This window comes from Wasmannia auropunctata, unplaced genomic scaffold (assembly GCF_000956235.1).
Source record: "Wasmannia auropunctata unplaced genomic scaffold, wasmannia.A_1.0 LD335888.1, whole genome shotgun sequence".
NCBI lineage: Eukaryota > Metazoa > Arthropoda > Insecta > Hymenoptera > Formicidae > Wasmannia > Wasmannia auropunctata.
In genome coordinates this window covers 776,154-796,061 of record NW_012027002.1, presented here as the reverse complement: position 1 = coordinate 796,061, position 19,908 = coordinate 776,154, and the positions used below count along the sequence as shown (strand labels likewise).

At 37.1% G+C, this 19,908-nt stretch overlaps 2 long non-coding RNA genes across 2 annotated transcripts; one reads left to right on the top strand and one right to left on the bottom strand.

The window, feature by feature from the left end:
* Window positions 1-2,484: 2,484 nt before the first annotated feature.
* On the top strand, window positions 2,485-4,742 carry LOC105455632. The gene is made up of 5 exons (XR_975136.1): window positions 2,485-2,742; window positions 2,883-2,924; window positions 3,028-3,334; window positions 3,587-3,768; window positions 4,420-4,742. It is a non-coding gene; the product is annotated as an uncharacterized LOC105455632 (long non-coding RNA).
* Window positions 4,743-4,869: 127 nt separating this feature from the next.
* Window positions 4,870-19,876, bottom strand: LOC105455633. Its single transcript, XR_975137.1, has 3 exons — window positions 19,190-19,876; window positions 6,719-6,863; window positions 4,870-5,793 (listed from the first exon to the last, which is right to left on the bottom strand). It is a non-coding gene; the product is annotated as an uncharacterized LOC105455633 (long non-coding RNA).
* Between the last annotated feature and the right edge of the window lie 32 nt (window positions 19,877-19,908).

The following is a 19,908-nucleotide window of genomic DNA, read 5'->3' as shown; positions in this document are numbered from 1 at the left end:
CGTATTACACACATTACATTCACACTTTGGGGGCAACATGTCCGCTCGTCCACGTGCAGAAGGAAATGAGGTAGCTTCGGACCACATGTTCGCAAGAAGGCCGGAACCGATGTTTCTGCACATCTTTCATTTACCGGTCTAACGGTTAAAGATTACCAATTACAATGTTTCAAAGAACGAAAGAATGCCACATACACAAATCACAAGCTCACCAACAATTATTCTAAACTATGGATAACGAAAAAAAAAATGAATGAAGAACAATCCGTTTGTTGTATCATTATCCATTTTCGATTCACGATATACGTACGCGAAATGCATCAGTCAATTAATAAACTCTAATTTCTTCTAATAAAAAAATACGAAAAATTTTAAATCTTTGATTTGTTTGATTTATATAGCATTTTATTTAAAAAAAATGTTAAAAAGATATCCTAAAAACTGATTATATGCAGGTGCGACCCCTTTCATAAGGTCTCTTCTGCGCCTTGACTTCTCAAGGCGAATGGAGAAAGAGAAATCGTCCTTCGTCTTTGAAATGAACCATTGGTCCCATTGATGGTCTGAAATAACCAATGGACGACCCTTCAATCGCAGACAGGTGTCGCTTCTTCTCCAGCATCACAGAGATGCGAGTTAGGAATGATGACAAAGGGCCAGAGCTCTAACATGTGATTATAGCGGTCATTGTTAGAAAGAGGTTTTGAATAACGTGAATAATGCGCAATTTAGTTGTTCCATATACCCTCTAACATGACGAAACCTCAACTCCCCGGGGACCTTGCTATTACCGGCGGTTTGGGATAGGTCAATCCATTGATGTGCTCGCCCATTTTTAAGTTTAACAGACGTAGACTCTAATAGACGTAGGGTGTGCGTGATGCTGTTATATGCCATTCGTTTAATTAAATTAACCGACAATACATCTTCATTAACGTAAAATGATCAACGATTAAGAATTATTAATCACGACTGCGATCGTGTTGATACCCTTGACAATAAAAAATCGTGTCAAGGTTTCCTGTAATATATGTGTAACATATATATAACAATGGTTGCACGCGATGTCGACATATAATTCAATGTTTGTTACGCTGTAAAAAAAAAATAAATAAAATGCATCCGTATTCAAGCTTGATTTCATGCCTTCACGAAACTAGCCATAAATTGTGAACAAATGTAAATGTCTTTTCACATATTGTCAACGTAAATGCCTTTCAATATGTTCATACTACTTTTTTATGTGAAATTAAAGCATAAGAAAACTATGATGGAAAATATCTTCAATTAATTTGAACTACCGGAAATTGAATATTGACCTCGCTTAACATCGATCTGCCTGTTTCGTGAATGATGCTATGAGTAATATGAATGACTAAGATTTCTTCTTCCTACTTCCACCACTCTCCAGATGATTTCATCGCAGCGACCTAGATAATGATTAAGATCTCGTATGCATATATCAAATTAGGTCACGAGATAGTTTATAAATAATTTGTAATAGACAATACAGTTCAGTCAAAACGATTGATGTTATAATAATGTAAGAATTTACGTTACATTCGCGATTATTATTATTATACTTGCACTTGCTTACTTTGCCTGCATGATAACTTTTCTTTCTACGTTCTTTCATTCATCATAAACACTTTTATATAAAAATTCAGTTGCGAATAAAAACTATTATGGGGATGCTTATTCTAAATAAAAAATAAAATTAAAAGAAGACAATAAAAACAACCGATTATGGCCATTGAGATATTTCAATATTGAATTTTTAACTAACTTATATTATTAATAATGAACAATACAAATTCATTTATTATTGCATTCAATATGCAAATGACATATTACGCAATTTATTCTTGACAGTAATCGTCATATGAAGTCTCATTGTTTATTATTTAAATAAGTATGATTGCCAGTATTCAAATAGTTATCTATAAATGCCATTTATCAATATAATTATACATTAAAAATGTTTATAAAGACAAATATAAGATATAACCTTATAAGGTTCTTCCGCGACCTACAAGGGCGCGTGAGGTCAATATGCGTGGGTTGTTGCACCGGGTAAGTTATCGGATCGATACAGCTTGCACCGGGGTGCACAACCCGGCTAGCAACGACCCACCATCGCATCCCACCACCCTATCCATAGCAACAGGCAGCTATTTACGCGTGCCAGGTTAACCCGTTACGCGCGTGTCACTTTCTGATTAAATGATGACCGCGCAATCAGGATCTTTTCTACCTCGTGTTCTCAGAAATATCAGATTAGAAAAGCACACGAATGTGACCGAATATATCAGCAGATAATTTCAAATATTAAAAAATATTTTCAGATATCTGTTGTAAAAATTTCAACCAGCATTTGCGTGTAAATCTTTATAATATTATTAAAATTAATCGTATTGAAACGCGATTTTTATGTAAAAAATAAGACGTCATTTATTGTATGTTACAAATAATTCTACATACCTTCCAACAGATTTTTTTTCCAAAAAAAGCTAAGAAAAAAAGAAGGGAGATGCACAATAATTTTTGACATAGACAAAATGACGTTTCGTTGATTAAACTGCAACTAGAGGTTGACGCCGCCGAAGTATCCGGAAATGTCTAACTGGGTGGGGCAGCGATTTGACCTTTCGGAAAACTCAGTTAACTAGAGCCAGATTGGAAGTGGGTGTCATTGTAGATGGAAGCGCAAGTCACAACCGGGAAATGGGTTAAAGGTTAAAGGTAAAAGGTTACAGCGAGCACTCTCATCCCTCTTTTCATCTCGTGCGTTCTCATCTCTTCTCCGCACGAAGATGTGTTCTAGCACCTTTAAGAGCGGAAAACAACGTCACATATTTATCATTCTTTCATTAATTTTCAAGATTACCTCCCATAAGATATTCTCTAAAATTTTCAAGATACAAGTAAGATTACATGTACAAATCTAACCGTAAACACAAGCAGCTGTAATTCGTTCCAACTTTTAACATGCGACATCTTGAATGATCGCGCTTGTGTAATACAAAGATAGGACGAAAAAGGGAAGATGCGAATGAAACCAGTCAGAATCGGCCTTGACTCGAAGACCAAAGTTTTTTGAGAGGGTGGCGAGGTCCTTAATGGTATACCAGTAGGGAGAGGAGCAAAGATAACGCGAAACGAGTATCAGAGGGTGGGGTCATTTTCACAGCTAGTGACCTCTAAATTCCCCAAGAGCGCGCACGTGCCTACAGTATCTTCTCTCCCGTTTCTCGTCAAGGACAAAATATTTTCGCCTGACTATTATCATTTTACGAGGAGACCACGTATTAAACATCGAGATTAAAATCTAAAAGTGATTAATACGAAAAACAGAATCATTCATTAATTACGTAATTTTTGTCCATTGATTAATGTCGTATAAAAAAATGCAATTAATATTATTTATTATAAACGCTTTTTGTAATAAAATAATATAATTTATATTATATTTTTTATTTCAATCAAATTACATTTTCACTGATGGACTATAATTAAAAAACGATGTGTGTGGGAGTTCTTTCCTCTTTCTCGCGTATGTTTTTCCTCGTAAAAGCACTTTTCCTAGGAGACCGACTGTGTGTTACGACATCTAGTACCAGTATGGCAGTGAGGCGGGTCGGAGGCCAAGGCCGAGTAAATTCGCCCTGTGGGAGTGCCTATCCATTCAAAAGCTTCTGTATGGCTTCTCGACTCGACACTCGACACTCATCATACGAAGTTTTATAACGCTCGTGACTACTAAACTGCGTAATTTTTCTGTCCTCTATACTACAATATTGTCGACAAAGAATATTTTGTAATACTAATATACATTGTGCACTTCTAATTTTTCGATTCGTTAGTAATATCTCACACAAGTATTTTGTACAAATTATACTATTTATATTAATTTAAAAACAAATATTCATGAATAAATTATCTCCTCGAAATTTATAAATAATTAAGATCTCGTTTTGTCAAATTACGTCATAATCTATTCGTAAAAGTAGTCGTCCTTTCGCCCACCAATTATTTATCGAAAATGATAATACCGATAGCACGATATCCGTGCCTCGTGTGAGAATGAAATTTGCAAATCGTAAATCAATATTTCTGTAAATATCAAGAATTACGATGTGCCAAAATTTTCGACAAACAAGCATTTTTAGAGATCAGCAAATAGCGATTATCTTATCTCGATAATTACTCTGTCTACAATATACAAGTAATAATGTTGCGGCCAATTTAATGTCTTTTGAGATAATTATAACCGACCTTGAGAAATGCAATAAATATTCAAACTGTAAGCTTACTTAACTTTAATTATTACTTCATTAACAAATTCCTTTTTTCTTTATACAAATTCTTTTATTACTTCGAAAAAGTTATATTCACACATTTTTTAATGCTTTATGACAGTGATGTGCGTCACGTCGATACGTGATTCGACCGCGACCGTGAACCATACCAGGAAAAGCGACGGAGAAAATGCGCACCGGTGACAATCGGGCCTTATCAGTCGTGTGCAGCACAAATAAACGGGCTGAATGCAAAGAAGCGAATAGAGAGGAGGAGGGATGCGGGAACGAAGGAAAACGGCATGATGTCAAGTTCAAGGATGCAGAACACGTGACTAATCTATGACTTTGCATGTACAATCGAAGGAGATACATGTAAATAGAAAAATCATGTAAATAACATTGAAATTAAAGTAAAACTCACGGTATCGATGGTAAAACGAACGATATCGTTGTACTATTAGAAAAATATCTCTTTATAACGGCCCGCAAATGTTTCATTAATATCTTTTTGTATTATGTAAAAACAAAAAATGTGCAAAAGCTACAAACAGTTTTTATTCATCGCGAGCAAACGTGACGCGTGTGTAATTCCTAGAAACCATGTACGTGTACAGATGTAATTCCTGAAAAGTAGAGCTCACTCTCGCATCATAAAGAATCACCTTGAATGACAGGTGCATCTTGTCACGCGCGCGCACGCGCGTGCCAATCTGTTCGTGATTAAGTCGGTCCGCTCGTACGTATATATAAATTCTGCTAAAAAAGCCGTAAGACACTTTCACGGAGCGATAAACGCTTAATAAATTTTTGTCTTATAGAGTATAGACGATTAGACAGTGAGAAATAGAAAGTTACAAGGCGATAATATGTATAATCAATGCGGAAGGAGAAAATACCATCTGGTCTGGGTATGCGGCACTTACATATATAGCCGGAACATTCACGGGTTAACGGCGCGGCTCGTTGAAGGTTAAACTCCTCGACCTTCGACGATACGTCGATTACTTGAAAATAGCCGTTGTTGTTGGAGCAATGCGCGCGCGACACACGATGTCCTACGCACACTCGTCTCATCAGAGATGTCCTTCGCGGACGTTCTTTTAACGGCGCGCACATGTACATGCACACCGCGCCGGCCACACGCGTTTCAACATAGACATACACGTGACACGGGACTGAATACAAGAATAACGCAATAACAAAACTTTTGTCGATTAATCATAAATTACAAAGTAGGGAAACGGCTGCGCTTCGTAGGCCGTTTATTTCTAGCCGGACTTCGGCCGGACGAAACAGTGCAACGGAAAGCATTTCTATTTTAATTGCATTTCTATTCGTTCGTCAAATATTAAGTGCAATTCTTCCATTATACATTCATTTGTGTGCGCGATCAATTGAAAGCGTTACCGTATATGCCTATTGTCAATATTGCCCCTTGTCGCGGTTAAGCGACCAAAGTCCAGCCTTCGACCTTCCCCCGGAGGACGATATCCTATTGATAGGAACAGAATAAAACGTTGCCCTGTGTTTTATCGGAAACGTTTCAAGTGACAACAACGATGTGATGAAGCAGTACATTCAACGCTTCGAGTTCAGCACTTTAATACTTTTTAAATTAGATTACACAGAATTTTCGAAGTTTTCTCCAGTTTCAAGCTTTTCACTTACAGAGCTTTCGAAACTTATGATAAAGAATCTTTTTCCGAAATATATTAAATTTGTTCTCAGCTTTAAGTGAAGACGCTCTTTACTCTAAGCTTATTATTTCAATTATAAATTTTACTAAAATTTTCATTTCTTTCCGATAACTTTTCACGTTTAATAATTGTATTTAAAAAAAAAAGATTTTAAGTTGCTGTATATAATTGAAGTAACTTCGTTCGGTAAAATGTCCCTTCGAACATAAATAAATAGCAAGCCAAACCTACTTTTTTTTAAAGAAAATTCTTTCAGAACCCGATTCAGTTATTTCACAAAGGAATGTGGAATCTATTGTATACTTTGTAAATGAATTATGAATTCCCGAAATGGATCACCATTCATATGAGGGTCAGGTTTGAACTTGAAAGAAAAGTCGCCGACTACAAATCGACATAGAGCTTTCATAGAACCATGCATCAATAATTTGTATCCTGTTCAATAATTTTATATTCGACGTATTTTTAGACTAACAATAAGAACGATTTTAAATAAAGTTCAAAAAACATTTCATTAAATTTTAAATATGTCTACGATCTATCATCTACATTTTGGCTCAATATATGTTTTCCTTCTAGTTACAACTTAATTAGTACAAGTGTATATTCTTTTGTAACAATCCCGCCTTACGCAAACAGTTATCAATTTTGCCGACACACGAAGAACAGTCAAGGCCGCGGACCTCTCATTTGAATATAAATTGTACCAATTAGACTCACCTTTATTCCCGCCGCGTCTGTTTGTTCGCTGATTGGTCGAGATTATGGTACTGCTATCGCGCTTTAACTCCCGACGCTAAACTTCATCGCAAGGTCAAAAGAATCGTTCGCTCTTCTTCTTATTTGAGCAAAGACAACACAGCATCTGTAAAATATTTTTTTTCCAACTAAATGCGTACTTCTTACTTTACGTTTCTAACATCTTTTTTTTTTCATCAATAACTTCACTTTTGGACAACAATTATCGTATCTGCTTATATTTTCTTGTATCACGGAGAGAATTTTATTTTAAAATTTACCCTGAAAATTATGTTAATCATAAGACAATATAATATTTCGACGAATTTTATGTGATTTTCACTATTTTTTCAAATATATACTACAACAAATTTATTGTAGTGTACAGTAAAATTTATTGTAGTGCACAGTAAAATTTGCCGAAATACTATACCTATTGTTCCACATGATTAACATGATTTTCAGGGTAAATTTTAAAAGGAAATTCTCTCCGTGACAAATTTATGCGTGAAGTAGAACTAATTCTCTATTCTTTTAACGACAAGAATTAAACGGCAAGTTAAAGAATTACGATAACGAGACACACAGAATTTTATATAGAAAAAAAAAGTTCAGTTGTTTCAAAACACAAATATATGTATATGTAAATTCATTAATTCTCGTAAATCTATTTACCGCCAAATTAAAAATTAAATGAGCACATTTAGATGTCGCGGAAGGAAAGTAAACATATTCTCGAATTAGCGAGCGGTACGAGGAAATTGCGGTTTCTGCGTGATCACTGTTCCCACAATCATGGGTGCATCGCAATCGCGAGATCATTGCCGATCTTGAAACGCGACGCAGGATGTTGCGGCGAAGAGCTATCTCATTTTTACCGACGCTTCCGTCCGCACGTACAACATGATCCTTATCCTTTAGGGATAAGTTACAACGAAATGAAAACGAGCGAGGTTTTCGACTTGCGACAATTATAATTTGTTTAATAAATTATAATAAATCACCCTGATTAACCGATAAAAAATACCTGCCATTCCTAAGATTGAATTCCGCCAATCAATTACGTTAGATCGCAATAACGTTAGATCGTGTAAGCACGATCTGAACTTAACGAAGGTCGCCACGGTTGTCAGCACGATAACCATCGTATCGATCGCGTATTATGCACAATTCCAGAATATCGATCGCGACGTTCTATATCGCGTGCTATTCTTCAAGATGTAAATGAAGATAAGATATTATCGAGATTATTCGAACGTAGGCATTGTTCTCGACGATAAATCTACTTTTTGTCTCGTAAAACAAACGCACTCCTTTTCGTTTCCATATCACTCGGAATGGAAAAAATATTGTTTGCATCGAAATCACTGAATTCGCACTTACTCAATCCGTTCGAGTCTGCAAATTTTGCACTTATCGACACGCTGTAAAATGATACGTGTCTTCCTCCTCGGCGTAATAAAAATCGTCAGAAACGTTACGGTTTGTAAATCTTATAACTGCAAAAAGAATCCGGAACGACCTCCAAACAAATAAACGACGTACTTTAGAAGAATAACAGCATCTTTTGAGTAATTTAAAGGACAACTTTCAATATTGTCCAAGTGACAGGGTAACGGTACATGGAAACGATTTGAAAAACATACATCAGATTAATGTCTCGCCAGGCAAGACAATAGAAATCAACTAGAGTTCTCGTTCAATGCCGACGCTTCGTATGTTCGACTCTCTTAAGGGGTTATATACACTTGCAGCGCGAAAGATGACATTTTCACGATTTTTTTTTCGACAGTAAAATAAAAATTTATTTAAAAACTATTAATGGTATTATTTAGTACATGTTTTGGAGTACATGTCAAATTTTTTTTGTTAAAAAATATTTTAAAATGGCGGAACTGCAGCTGTTGCCCTGGAGCGCCTAGTTTTCAGCGGTGGACAAGATTACTCGAGAACGGATCATCTGAAATGTAAAAATATTTCGTTAGTATATTGTATTATTTAGTAGATGAACGAAGGATTTTCAGTTTAATCAAAAACTTTTTTTTTTACGGCAAAAAACTCGAAAATTTAACACCTTGAAAAATAAACTTTTTGTTTAAACCGTTACCATTTTTTTAACAATTGAAATTTTGATAAATCCTTCGTTCATCTACTAGATAATACAATATACTAACAAAATCTTCTTACATTTTGATTTCAGATGATCCGTTCTCGAATAATCTTATCCACCGCTGAAAACTAGGCGCTCCAGGGCAACAGCTGCAGTTCCGCCATTTAAAAATATTTTTTAACAAAAAAAATTTGACACGTACTCCAAAACATGTACTAAATGATACCATTAATAGTTTTTAAATAAATTTTTATTTTGCTGTCGAAAAAAAAATCGTAAAAATGTCGTCATCTTTCGCGCTGGAAGTGTATATAACCCTTATGATTTGCAAAGTTTAAATAATTTTTTTTCAGCGGACACATCCTCGGGGCACTAGATAAACAATAATTGCATGTGTATTGCGAGATCGCGAAGATATAGAGGAGAGCCATCGGCCGCCGCCGTACCGATGGCCGTCCGATTCGAAAAACGCGGTTGCATGAAAGTAGCCGGAGGGGAGGTGATCGCGTCTCTCATTCACGCCTGCAACGGCATAACGGATCCGCGAGATTATTTATACGATCTCACAATGGCAGTTACGTAAGACGCGGCGCGTGGAACTGGAATAGCGGGAACTGGTCTCGAGCCAATAATTGCTGCGTCTTAATCGGTCGACGCTCGCGTCCTTCGGGGAGAGTGGCTTGAAAGAGAAACCCCGGGAGCAATCTTTGTCGAAGACATTCTTTATTTATCCGCGGAATCGAACGCTTCCGGCCATTCCAGGCCATTTCTAAAGCGCCACCGCAACTACTCGCGCCCACAAAGTTTGATTGAACGCAGGATTCGCTGCGTAGAGTATTCTTTAATTTAATCATCTCTCGCATTTGATGACGTGTGTGCGGAATATCATCAATAAATTTATACGCTTTGGCGCACTAACAGAATAATCATTACGTTTAATCTCGTTTATCTAACCGCAAATAATTGTTTTAATGAATTATACCGAACACGGCCGATCATTGTGCGTAAAGGCTAAATCAGATATCATCATGCGTGTCTACACCTCCCTTGTGTAGCGGAGCGGCTCGGGCATTATGTCGAACAAAAGTCGTAGGACCTTCGTCGATACAAATGAGCGGAGATACCGTCCTTCTTGAATGCAATTACCTTCGTCCTAATTCCGCGCTACAGCGGCATTTCAAAAGTCACTGGCAATAATATACATATAAGCACAAACTCATTAGCAAGACCGAACATGCATACAAACTTTAGGACTAGCAGAGTCACTTATTAATTTATTCCTAGAAGTTTTTAACAATTTTCTATTAATTGTGATATAATTATATATTATTGGATGATATTATTGCTAGCTTGCTGCAAATATCTAGATTGCCAAGTTATGCCACCGGCTGAATAATTCGCGCGCCAAACAGGTATGTCGAGCAACTTGAGTTTGTGTTCGCGCGCGAACAATGGGACGTAAACTAACTTCAAAGTGGGTGAACAGGTCACGCGGTTCGCAGTGGAAACGGAGTATCGTATCTTGCGCTCTTTCTCCGCGGCCAGAAAGGCTCGAGAGACGCGCGAGCCATATCGAAAGTCAGATATATACATATATATGTGGGAAAGCTTCAGGAACGATACACTATTGAAATTCATCGCTTTCGCCACGCATACACAGTCGCTTTACGCAAATAGACCTTTAAGTCTTAAGCTAACTCCTACATTTAGATAAATTTTATAGATGTAACAATATTCAATTTCTTTCTCTCGCAATTTACAATATTACTTTATGCTACGTGCTTTTTTTTATTAAATTAATTTGTCTAGAGAGAATCTCAGAATATGTACGTGTTACGTTTGAATCACTTAATATTATTCCAAAATAAGTAGCATTATATTCGTGATTGGAGATGGAATAATGAGTTCCGTATTAAATGCCGAAAATCTCGGAAGGTCCGTCGCATCACTTCTGATCTGGCGACGCTTCTCCGTTTAACACCTTTCACTTCTATTCGATATGCTGAGACATCGAGAGATCGCGGCGAATACGATTATTTAAATAACAGCTGCATCACGATCGAATGGTGCTTGATTGTACTCTCACTTTCTCTGCGATATTGCCATCGACCCGGTTTCCGACGACACAATTTGTTCTGCCAAATGGGAAAGTGAACGCTGCCATGAACGTCGTCGCTTTTGTGTTTGTCTGTGCAAGAGAAATTCTTTCCAAAGGAGTGGCAGAGCCTACCTCGCGACTCTACATATATATATATATATATATATATATATATATATATATGAGAATAAATAGATAACTACTGCATACAGAACTTCGTACAGTACAGTTATTAATCGTTCGTAATAATACTGCTTGTAAATTGAAATACAATCTTTTTGATCCTTGATCCCTTAAATCATTTGATTCAGCAAAAACATATTGAGAGTATAAAAAAAGAAAAGAAGAATATTTCGAAAACCCTTTGAAATTATGTACCATGAAATTACGTTGACCTTCAACATGCAGGAACTTTGGTAAGGTCAAATCAATAACTGTCAGGGACGACCTGACATATAGCAATCTATATCGTTGACGAATGCCTTACAATATTTCCGCTTTTATACGAGGTCATTCTGAGAGTGGTCCTCGCGTGCCACCTCGCGCACGTCGTTCATGGGTTTATGCATTTACGATTGTTGATCGTAAGGGTCTCTAGGTCTACTCCGAATGGCACAAATAATTGGCAATGATTGCGAGCGATTCGTAATAATGTAACATACATTTTACAGACTGCTAAAGAAAGTATATATTTAATAAAACATTTATTACTTCTCCTTATCAAAAAATCTTTTCTGTCAATATAATTGCAATAAACTTTATTTGAAAAATTATCGTAGTTAAAAATCGTGATAAAAAATATACTAAAAATAATATACTTATATATTTTTTTAATTTTATAAAATATATATGTATATAAATAGTATATATTTCTTCATTTTTTGTTATAAGAGCTGAACATAATCAAGATATACCGAATATAGGGCAATACAAGTAATCATGATATACTTTACCATCATTTATCATTCAGAAATGTCCACCCATGCTTTCAACAGTGAGTATTGTATAAATATATATATGTATTTTCTATCGACTCCATTGGAGCTGGATCCGAAGAAAGTTGTAGGTGTTTGCTAATCGTTATAATCAGACAATCGTTAATATCAGTCCACCTTCGCGATGTCGTTTCAATTCTGCCGTTGCCGCGCGGCGCTTACAATATCCCGGAAATAGCTTTCACTTTCTCCTCGCCGCTTCGACCAGTTAACTTTCCCTGCCGCGATGCTGATATCGGGCTACCAACGAGTTCGGATGAGCGGACGTACGCACGCATGCTCTTGTAGATCAGGAAAAGGGGAGAAAGAATCGGGTTTCTGGGTCGTCCGATGGGACAAAGAGTCTACCTATCTCTTTCGTACTCATGATAATTCGTGAACCCATCATGAACCCAAGCACACTTTTACTCACCGCGCTTGTTCTCCAAACGCTGAACCGCTTTCTATCTCGTTAATATCGTACGCGATCTGGCCTTAGCAGGAAATACCATTATGTTCTGAAGCGACATACATTTCGGGACTAAAGCGTAAAACGCTCAGACTAATTCGCAATATCGATAAATTGGCAATTTCTCATATTTTCTATCCACCGATAATCACAAGAAAAACTTTATACTGTTGCTATCCAATTAAGAGAATATAGTAAATTATGATTTAAGTATATTTACATCGTAAAATACTTTATAAGATAAAATAATATTAGCGAGGATCTCTCGAAAGAAAGTAATTTTCTTTTCGGATTTCCTTCGATCACGAGACATTCAGAGTATATGTGGCATCGCCCTCTCTCGAAGAGCGAAAGGAGACGAGAAAGTGGAACACGGCCAATGGCCTGCTAACCCGGTGACATACATTTCTCGCTTGCCTCAACGAAAGTGAAAAGAACTCTTTTATCGTAGACTTATGTTTAAAGCAAAATGAAATTTACAGGCAGAAGACATTTAACGTAAATTACGTTAAATTTATCGCTACCTATGACAAATGTAAAGCCAACGACTCACAGTTATAGTAGGTACATAGAAACGCCATTGAATGCTGCCCGACCTTATGAGATCCAAGTATAGCCATTGTTTATTAGAAGTGAAGAAGTTTTATAACTTTCTCAGGTAGACTTTCAAGAATTGTACAAATTTTCAAGTAGTTAATTCACTTTCTAAAGAAATACAATGATAGAGCCATTCTGAAATGTTAACTATAGACACTTAAAGTGTGTAACCGCAGGTTCAGCAACTGCGTGCGAGTTGAGAAAACCTTATTTCGTAATGTCGTCCTTCGGTTTTTATGGCTTTCGTAAACATCTGTCCAACTTTCGACAAAATAACAATAGATTTTGAAGAGTTGTAAAACTTATCGATCTCTATGAAATACTGAACAGTATAAATAACACTGACAAGTTAATTTTACCGAATCAATTTTAAAAAAATATCACGATACGCATAATTCCACAAATAATTTTAAAAATCGTGGCATCTTTGAACGGGCAAAAGATAGCGTGATATTGTACTTGGTTCGCTCTCTCCTTACGCTAGTATAAGAGTTTCCTTGGCTCCGGTTTTAGTTTTAAAGCATGGGACATAGATGCGCTTTGGCCTCTGCTTTGTTCGTGATCTATAAACCATTCTGCCGCAAATGCACACATGTAAGGTTTATTCTTTCTTTTAAAACGTCATTGCGGAAGATGTAATCTCATAGTTTCAACTCGCAAGAGAGCACAAATCTCCTTGGAAATATATCATGGAAATATATTCATGAATTAAGAATGGAATTATAAAGTTAACGCATACTCAAGGAAAATCATTGATATTCTCTCAATATTGAAGATGTAATTATGCGAGGTGACTCGATAAAATAATTTAAAAGATTAGCATTTCCGCAAGAATATTTATATAAATTACTCTTTCACATTTTTTTACATATATTACAAGTTCTTAAAAGCCTGCCGCGTGTGTGTGATACGAAAAGTATGCGGCTATATGACAAACAACGTGATGCTGTGTTTAAAACAGTTCGCACATACTAACTTCGCAGAAATTCTCGTATATCGTGAACGCACGATGTCGCCAATTCTTCCGGATTCGTGGACATTTCCGTACTTCAACCGCGTGATTTTAGACGATGACGGCTGCTATTAATATAGCGGCTCAATGAGAAATCGGCCTTGGATATGTATACTCGGAAAGAAAATGTAATCACGAAATACGAACAAATCTCGCAAAGATCACGTCGATCGATATGTAACACTAAGAAAATGTTCCGTTTGCACGCTAGTCTACGGACAAAAATAATACGTTATGCATTCTTACGAAAAAAAAAATCCGCGTACTTTCTAATTAATGCGATTGTAAGAATAAATAAATATAAATATATTTTCTTAGATTATTTAAGATATATCTAATAATATTTCTATATAGAGTGAGAAAATTGTAAATTAACTTGTTATCTCGAGGTTATAAGAAAAATAACACCATTGAATAAGAAGGTCAAACAGCGGTAACGACCGTTATCTATCAATTTCTATTTTTTAACTATTTGTAATTTATTTTTAACTCATAATCGGCCCTAAGGGAAACTAGAGAAACCTACTAACGACCATAACCAATCGACATTGACTTGTAGAAGTTATGTTACGTACGAAAAAATGGAAGACCGTATATAATTCCTTTTTAAGTCATCCCATCCCAAGTCGCCCTTCTAATGTCATAATGAAATATTTCTCGTTCTTGTATATAGTCGAAAAGAACGAAATTCGTGACCATTGAATTTTTAAATCGTTTCTTAACTAAAAAAAGTCACAGCCATGTAACGTACTCATCCCACCCACTAAGATGTCTAAGATAGTGAGATTTACGAGTTACGGCCGCAAGTAAAAAAGCGGATATTCAATGTTCGTAACATGAAATGACTCTCGATACATCGCAGCATTCTGTCGTGAACTTTTGATTGATACGACATGACAAAAAAGACATCTTGTGTTTGTCATTGCCAAATAATGCATTCATTGTGTTCATCTAAAATACTCAGAGAGAAAGGGCCCCCTCCCCCAGCCAAGGATTTAATTTAAACTTCAACCAGATTATGATCTTGAAAGAAATATCACGTAAAGCAGTACTCCGTTCTTCTGCTATTTTAGTTATATATGATCTCCATGAAACTCTATTATGGAAAGTTAAACTTTGCAAGCGTACTTAAGATTCTTCTTGCTAAATGCAGCCATAGTAGTTTAGCTATATTTGCAGCGAGATTAAATCTAAGCACGGTATGAATAGTATACACAATAAGTCTAACTAGAGTAAATGAGCTTTATGTATCATTCGTATATTGTACATCGCGACGATAATACGAGTGACATATACGTGCGTTGATGCGCCCACGTGGGATAGGTATAGATGTAGCCTCGAGATTTCAGGTCGATAGCCGTGACGTCAGTGGTTCGCGCAGGCGAGAGAGAGAGGGAGAGAGAAAGAGAGAAGCGACGCGATGGAGAGAGAAGAGACGAAAGAAGTGATGAAGTTCAAGGTTACCGCGCTCGAATGCACGTCCCACACGGAAAATAGGAAAAGAGGGCGAATGGATTTTCCAGGTCCAAAGAAAAACGTCAACGCCTAGAAGGGGCGGGCTATATCCGTAACGGAGCTTATTAGAAGGAATTACGCTTTTAAAGGGGCGCGTCTTTCGATGATAAAATTGATAAGTTCTCGCCTCGTTGAAGACGAAATAAAAAAAAAATCAAATTGAAAAAGCTTAATGTTCAAGAAAGTTTTAAAGCGAAAATATTATTTTTCTGCAGGAAAAGTAAATCTAATCACAGAAAAATATTTACCTTAGTTGATCGAAAAAAATTTTGATCGACCAAAAATACTAAAAATATCAGAAATTTATCGATATAGGACGAAAATATTTCTCGAGTAGAAGTAGATTACCATATGTGATAATGTTTTGCAAGTTGGTGCTCAAGTAGGCGTTTCGTAAGAAAATGTTCTTATGACATCATTACTACATGATAATTCACTGACTACGCAGAATAATGACGCGAATGGTCACCGATATGCGGCCGATTGCGTTGAAAATTTGATATCGTCTTTGTAATATCGTAAACACTGTGTGGACTTGATGGGCATCGTCGAGGGCATCGTTGCTCGTCAAAGTATATTAAGTGTGCGAAAAAATATTAATTGAATTTCTCGTCAAATTTTCCATAAGTGATAAGTCCCTCGTTGATAAACATAATAATTGGTTATTCAGTATTATGATGTAATGCAGCTAGCGCGCGCGAAACTCGATTCCAGCGCGAAATTACTAGGTAGTTCAAGACTGAACTCTGTTGTCTCGATACTCGAGTGCCCTCGAAACCAAATCGTATTTGCGTTGGAACGCCCGGACGTGGCCCGGACATGGCCCGGACTGAGCAGCCTTGAACTTGCTCGCTCCCTTGAACAACTCACCCTCAGCTTCCGACCTTCCCGCCCCTATTCTCCCCTACTTAAAGCATACATGTTCGGTGTTTCACAATAAGTAATACTCCTGACGAGTAACGGAAAAAGAGATCGATGTTACAAAACCCTCTGTATTCTTTATTTCGCGATATAGCTACCAATGAAATGTGAAAGGCGATCGGAGCGAGAGATATATATTCGTCGGCGTTACATTCTGTACGAATGCGACGAGATTCATTTACCGACTCCAACCCGGCAACTTCCCACTTACATTCTCTCAGTCACGTTCGTATCCCGAGTGATAAAACGTCGTCCCTACCAGCGCGAAGGATTAAATAACGTATCCTACGCTAGAATCCCTTATCAATCTACGGGCCGACCTCGTTGCTCTCGGCAAGCAATCCGCGTGTAACGGGTTTGCCCGTGACCAACGAGGGGAACCTTGGCAGTGGCACGCGGCGACAACGGAGGTGCGACGGTAGGGCTGTGAGCGTCGCGACGCAGACATCGAGTGCGCGCGCAGTTCGCTCGATGCACCCGGAGGTCGCGCTCACGCGCGCCGGGAGCGACAACCTTGACCTTATACCACGGCCCGATGACGAACAAGGTCCATCCACTCCTGAACGAATGAAGGTCGACGGTGCCGCGGCCGCGACGGGGGCGGCGGGACAGAGGCGGGAGGGTGGAATAGAGGGACCTAGCGAAATCCAGCCACTCCGCTCGATCTCCCTCGAGGACGCGTTAACGATCCTCAATTACCGCACCCTCGGCAGCTCCCTCGTCCATTCTCTCTTTCTTTCTCTTTTTTCCTCCCTTTTCCTCTCCCCAATTTTCTCTCTTTTTCCGCGCACTCAATCTCTCCTTCTCTTGCTCTTGTTATGGACTATTCGTTTCCTCTTTCCCCTCACACAAGGACTTTTATCGTCTCTATATAAAAAAACTTGGAGACTATAAAAGGCAACATCAAGTATACCCTCGGAGGTTGTATTTTTGGCGGAATAAAGAGTGCTCACCAGAGGATTTTCCATTAGGCACTATAAGCATACTGTCTAAGCTTCGATATTGCGGAGATCACTTTAACAAAAGCCTCAACCTATTAAAATCCATTATTGATAGATCCAACACACGAATACAGCAATCGTCCAATATATTTTTTTTATTACTTCTGATTGCATTCTATATTTTTTTTTTTCATGCAATATCAATTTCGAGTAAATTTAGTATCGCAACATAAACACGATGAAACAATTTTTATAACTGTAACGATTGTAACGCTTTCACTGTATTGTGTAATCGATAGAGCAAGCCCAAATAGTAATCGCGACTAGTACACAAAACAAACGCTAATATAAATGCTAGCGAATATCGATTAATTTATCTATGTAATCACATGTAGAAAATCGTACGAGTCATACTACGATCGTACGGAGTTTACTTGATAGAACCGCGACGCGGCCACGGTTAAAACGAAAACATACGTAAAATACGAAATATACAAATTTTACCCCCGATTGCTTCAATCTCGTTTTTATACATATTTAAATATATCAAAAGATCATTATACATAATTTAAAAAATAAACAATCTTTTTTTAAATAAGAAACTACTGATATTTTGGGTTAGAAGGAAAGTAATGTCGTATTGTCTCAAATACATGATTGTAGTGTGTTTTATTAGAAAGAAACTTCAATTTAAATGCATGCTATTGACAGTTGAAATCTCTAAGCGTCATTTTGAAAATTGTATAATGTAGAAGGGTTTGTGTTCACTTGAGATTGAGAGAAAAATGACAAAATAAGCTGTATTTTTGCTGTTCCATGCTGTTTTACTTCTGAAAAGGAAAAAATGCGACGCAAACGAAAAAAAAATGTGTCGTATATGAAAAGAATGTCGTAATCGCATATGTCGAGTTATACGCACGTGGAATTATGCAGCTGCCTGAAAGAGATTGCGAAAGGTTATAAAAAAACGGCCGTTACATTACCGATTAAAGTTTATAAATACGAAGAAATTTGCTCCAATTTTGTATTAAAGATACAACAGACGTTACTTTCCTTCCGATCCAATACTTGATATCAGGTGCATCTCTTGAGGAACTTGAGATGACTTATTGTTAGACGAAACTTGAAAACTTAATTTAATCGGTTTCATTAATTTCATTCAATTAACATAATTTAATTCAATTAATCGTTTAGCAGCAAAATCTCTCAATATAACTTGTCATCCCTAATATAATCTTTCTCTTCACAGAACGAGAGATTAATTCCTTAAAATATTACAGATATTATATGATAAATTAGTCGCCGATTAAGTTAGTTAAAAACTTTAATTAAAGTTTAATCAAAGTTTCCTTCGTAGGGGAATTCTAAATTAAGCGTTATCTGCATGTTAAATTAATTCAATTATGAATATAGAATCTCTGGAATTCCTGTCTTATTTGATCAATTACGTTTTTCATTTAGAAAAATTAATAAAACTTCATTTTGCACACAATTAATGCTGAAAATTAATAGAAAAGAAAAAACGCAACAAGTTTGTATACAAAGTAAAGAACAATTATTTTTATTACTTTTTTCTCATGTCTCTAAATAGTAAACCATTTACTCTACATTAATTATTAATATATGTATAATATAGTTAAGAATTAATGTTCGCGATATTTATATTTCCTTCTTGCGTTTTTTCTCACTTCAATTCCGTTGTTCCCGTATCACCGTACACTTAATTTAAACCATTTTCTAATTTGCGATAGCGCGCAAGAGGCAACGCGGAAGTAAATAAACAATTAGTCGCGCGAACGTAACAGAATACACTTACCGGCCGATGTGCCGATATAACCTCATTATTGCTTCGCCAGCAGCTGCGCTATTGTTTCGGGCGTTCGTTCATTCAAGGATAAGTACAGTCCAATTAATGCAATATCACGATCGACCACCACTTTATACGACATTCCCATGCAACATTCGCCGCGAGATACGTGCAAACGAATAAATCACGCGAAACACACGACATTAGCACGACACTCCGGCGATTACGTGCGCTCCGATTCATGACGTAAAAAAAGGACAAGGCGCAATAATAACATTCCCGTACGCTGTGCGCTTGTTTACAGCGACGGTCAATCGAGGGATTTGTCTCCGCAATCTTCAGAAAGAAAAAACGTAGAGCGTAGCTAAAAAAAAAGCGTTACTCCACAATAGTCGTAAGCCGTAAAAATTGACCCATCGATTATTCTTCTCACGTTCGACTACGATTGATCAACTCTTACCTTACGGTTTACGGCTATTGTGGAGTAAGCGCGTATAACGGCTACGTTGTAGTCTAAAATTGGGGACAAATTCCTGGTTGGCCGTAATTCGCTGTAAATAGGCGCTCGGCTACGGAAATGTTATATATATACCTTGTCTTATTACTTTACGATTCCGTTCCGATGTTACGCCCGACGCGACATTGCACACGGCACACACACGTTTCCCCCGTTCCCCGTCGAGATCGAGTCGATTCCCGTCCGAAAAGTTTCCAAGCACAGGGAGGGC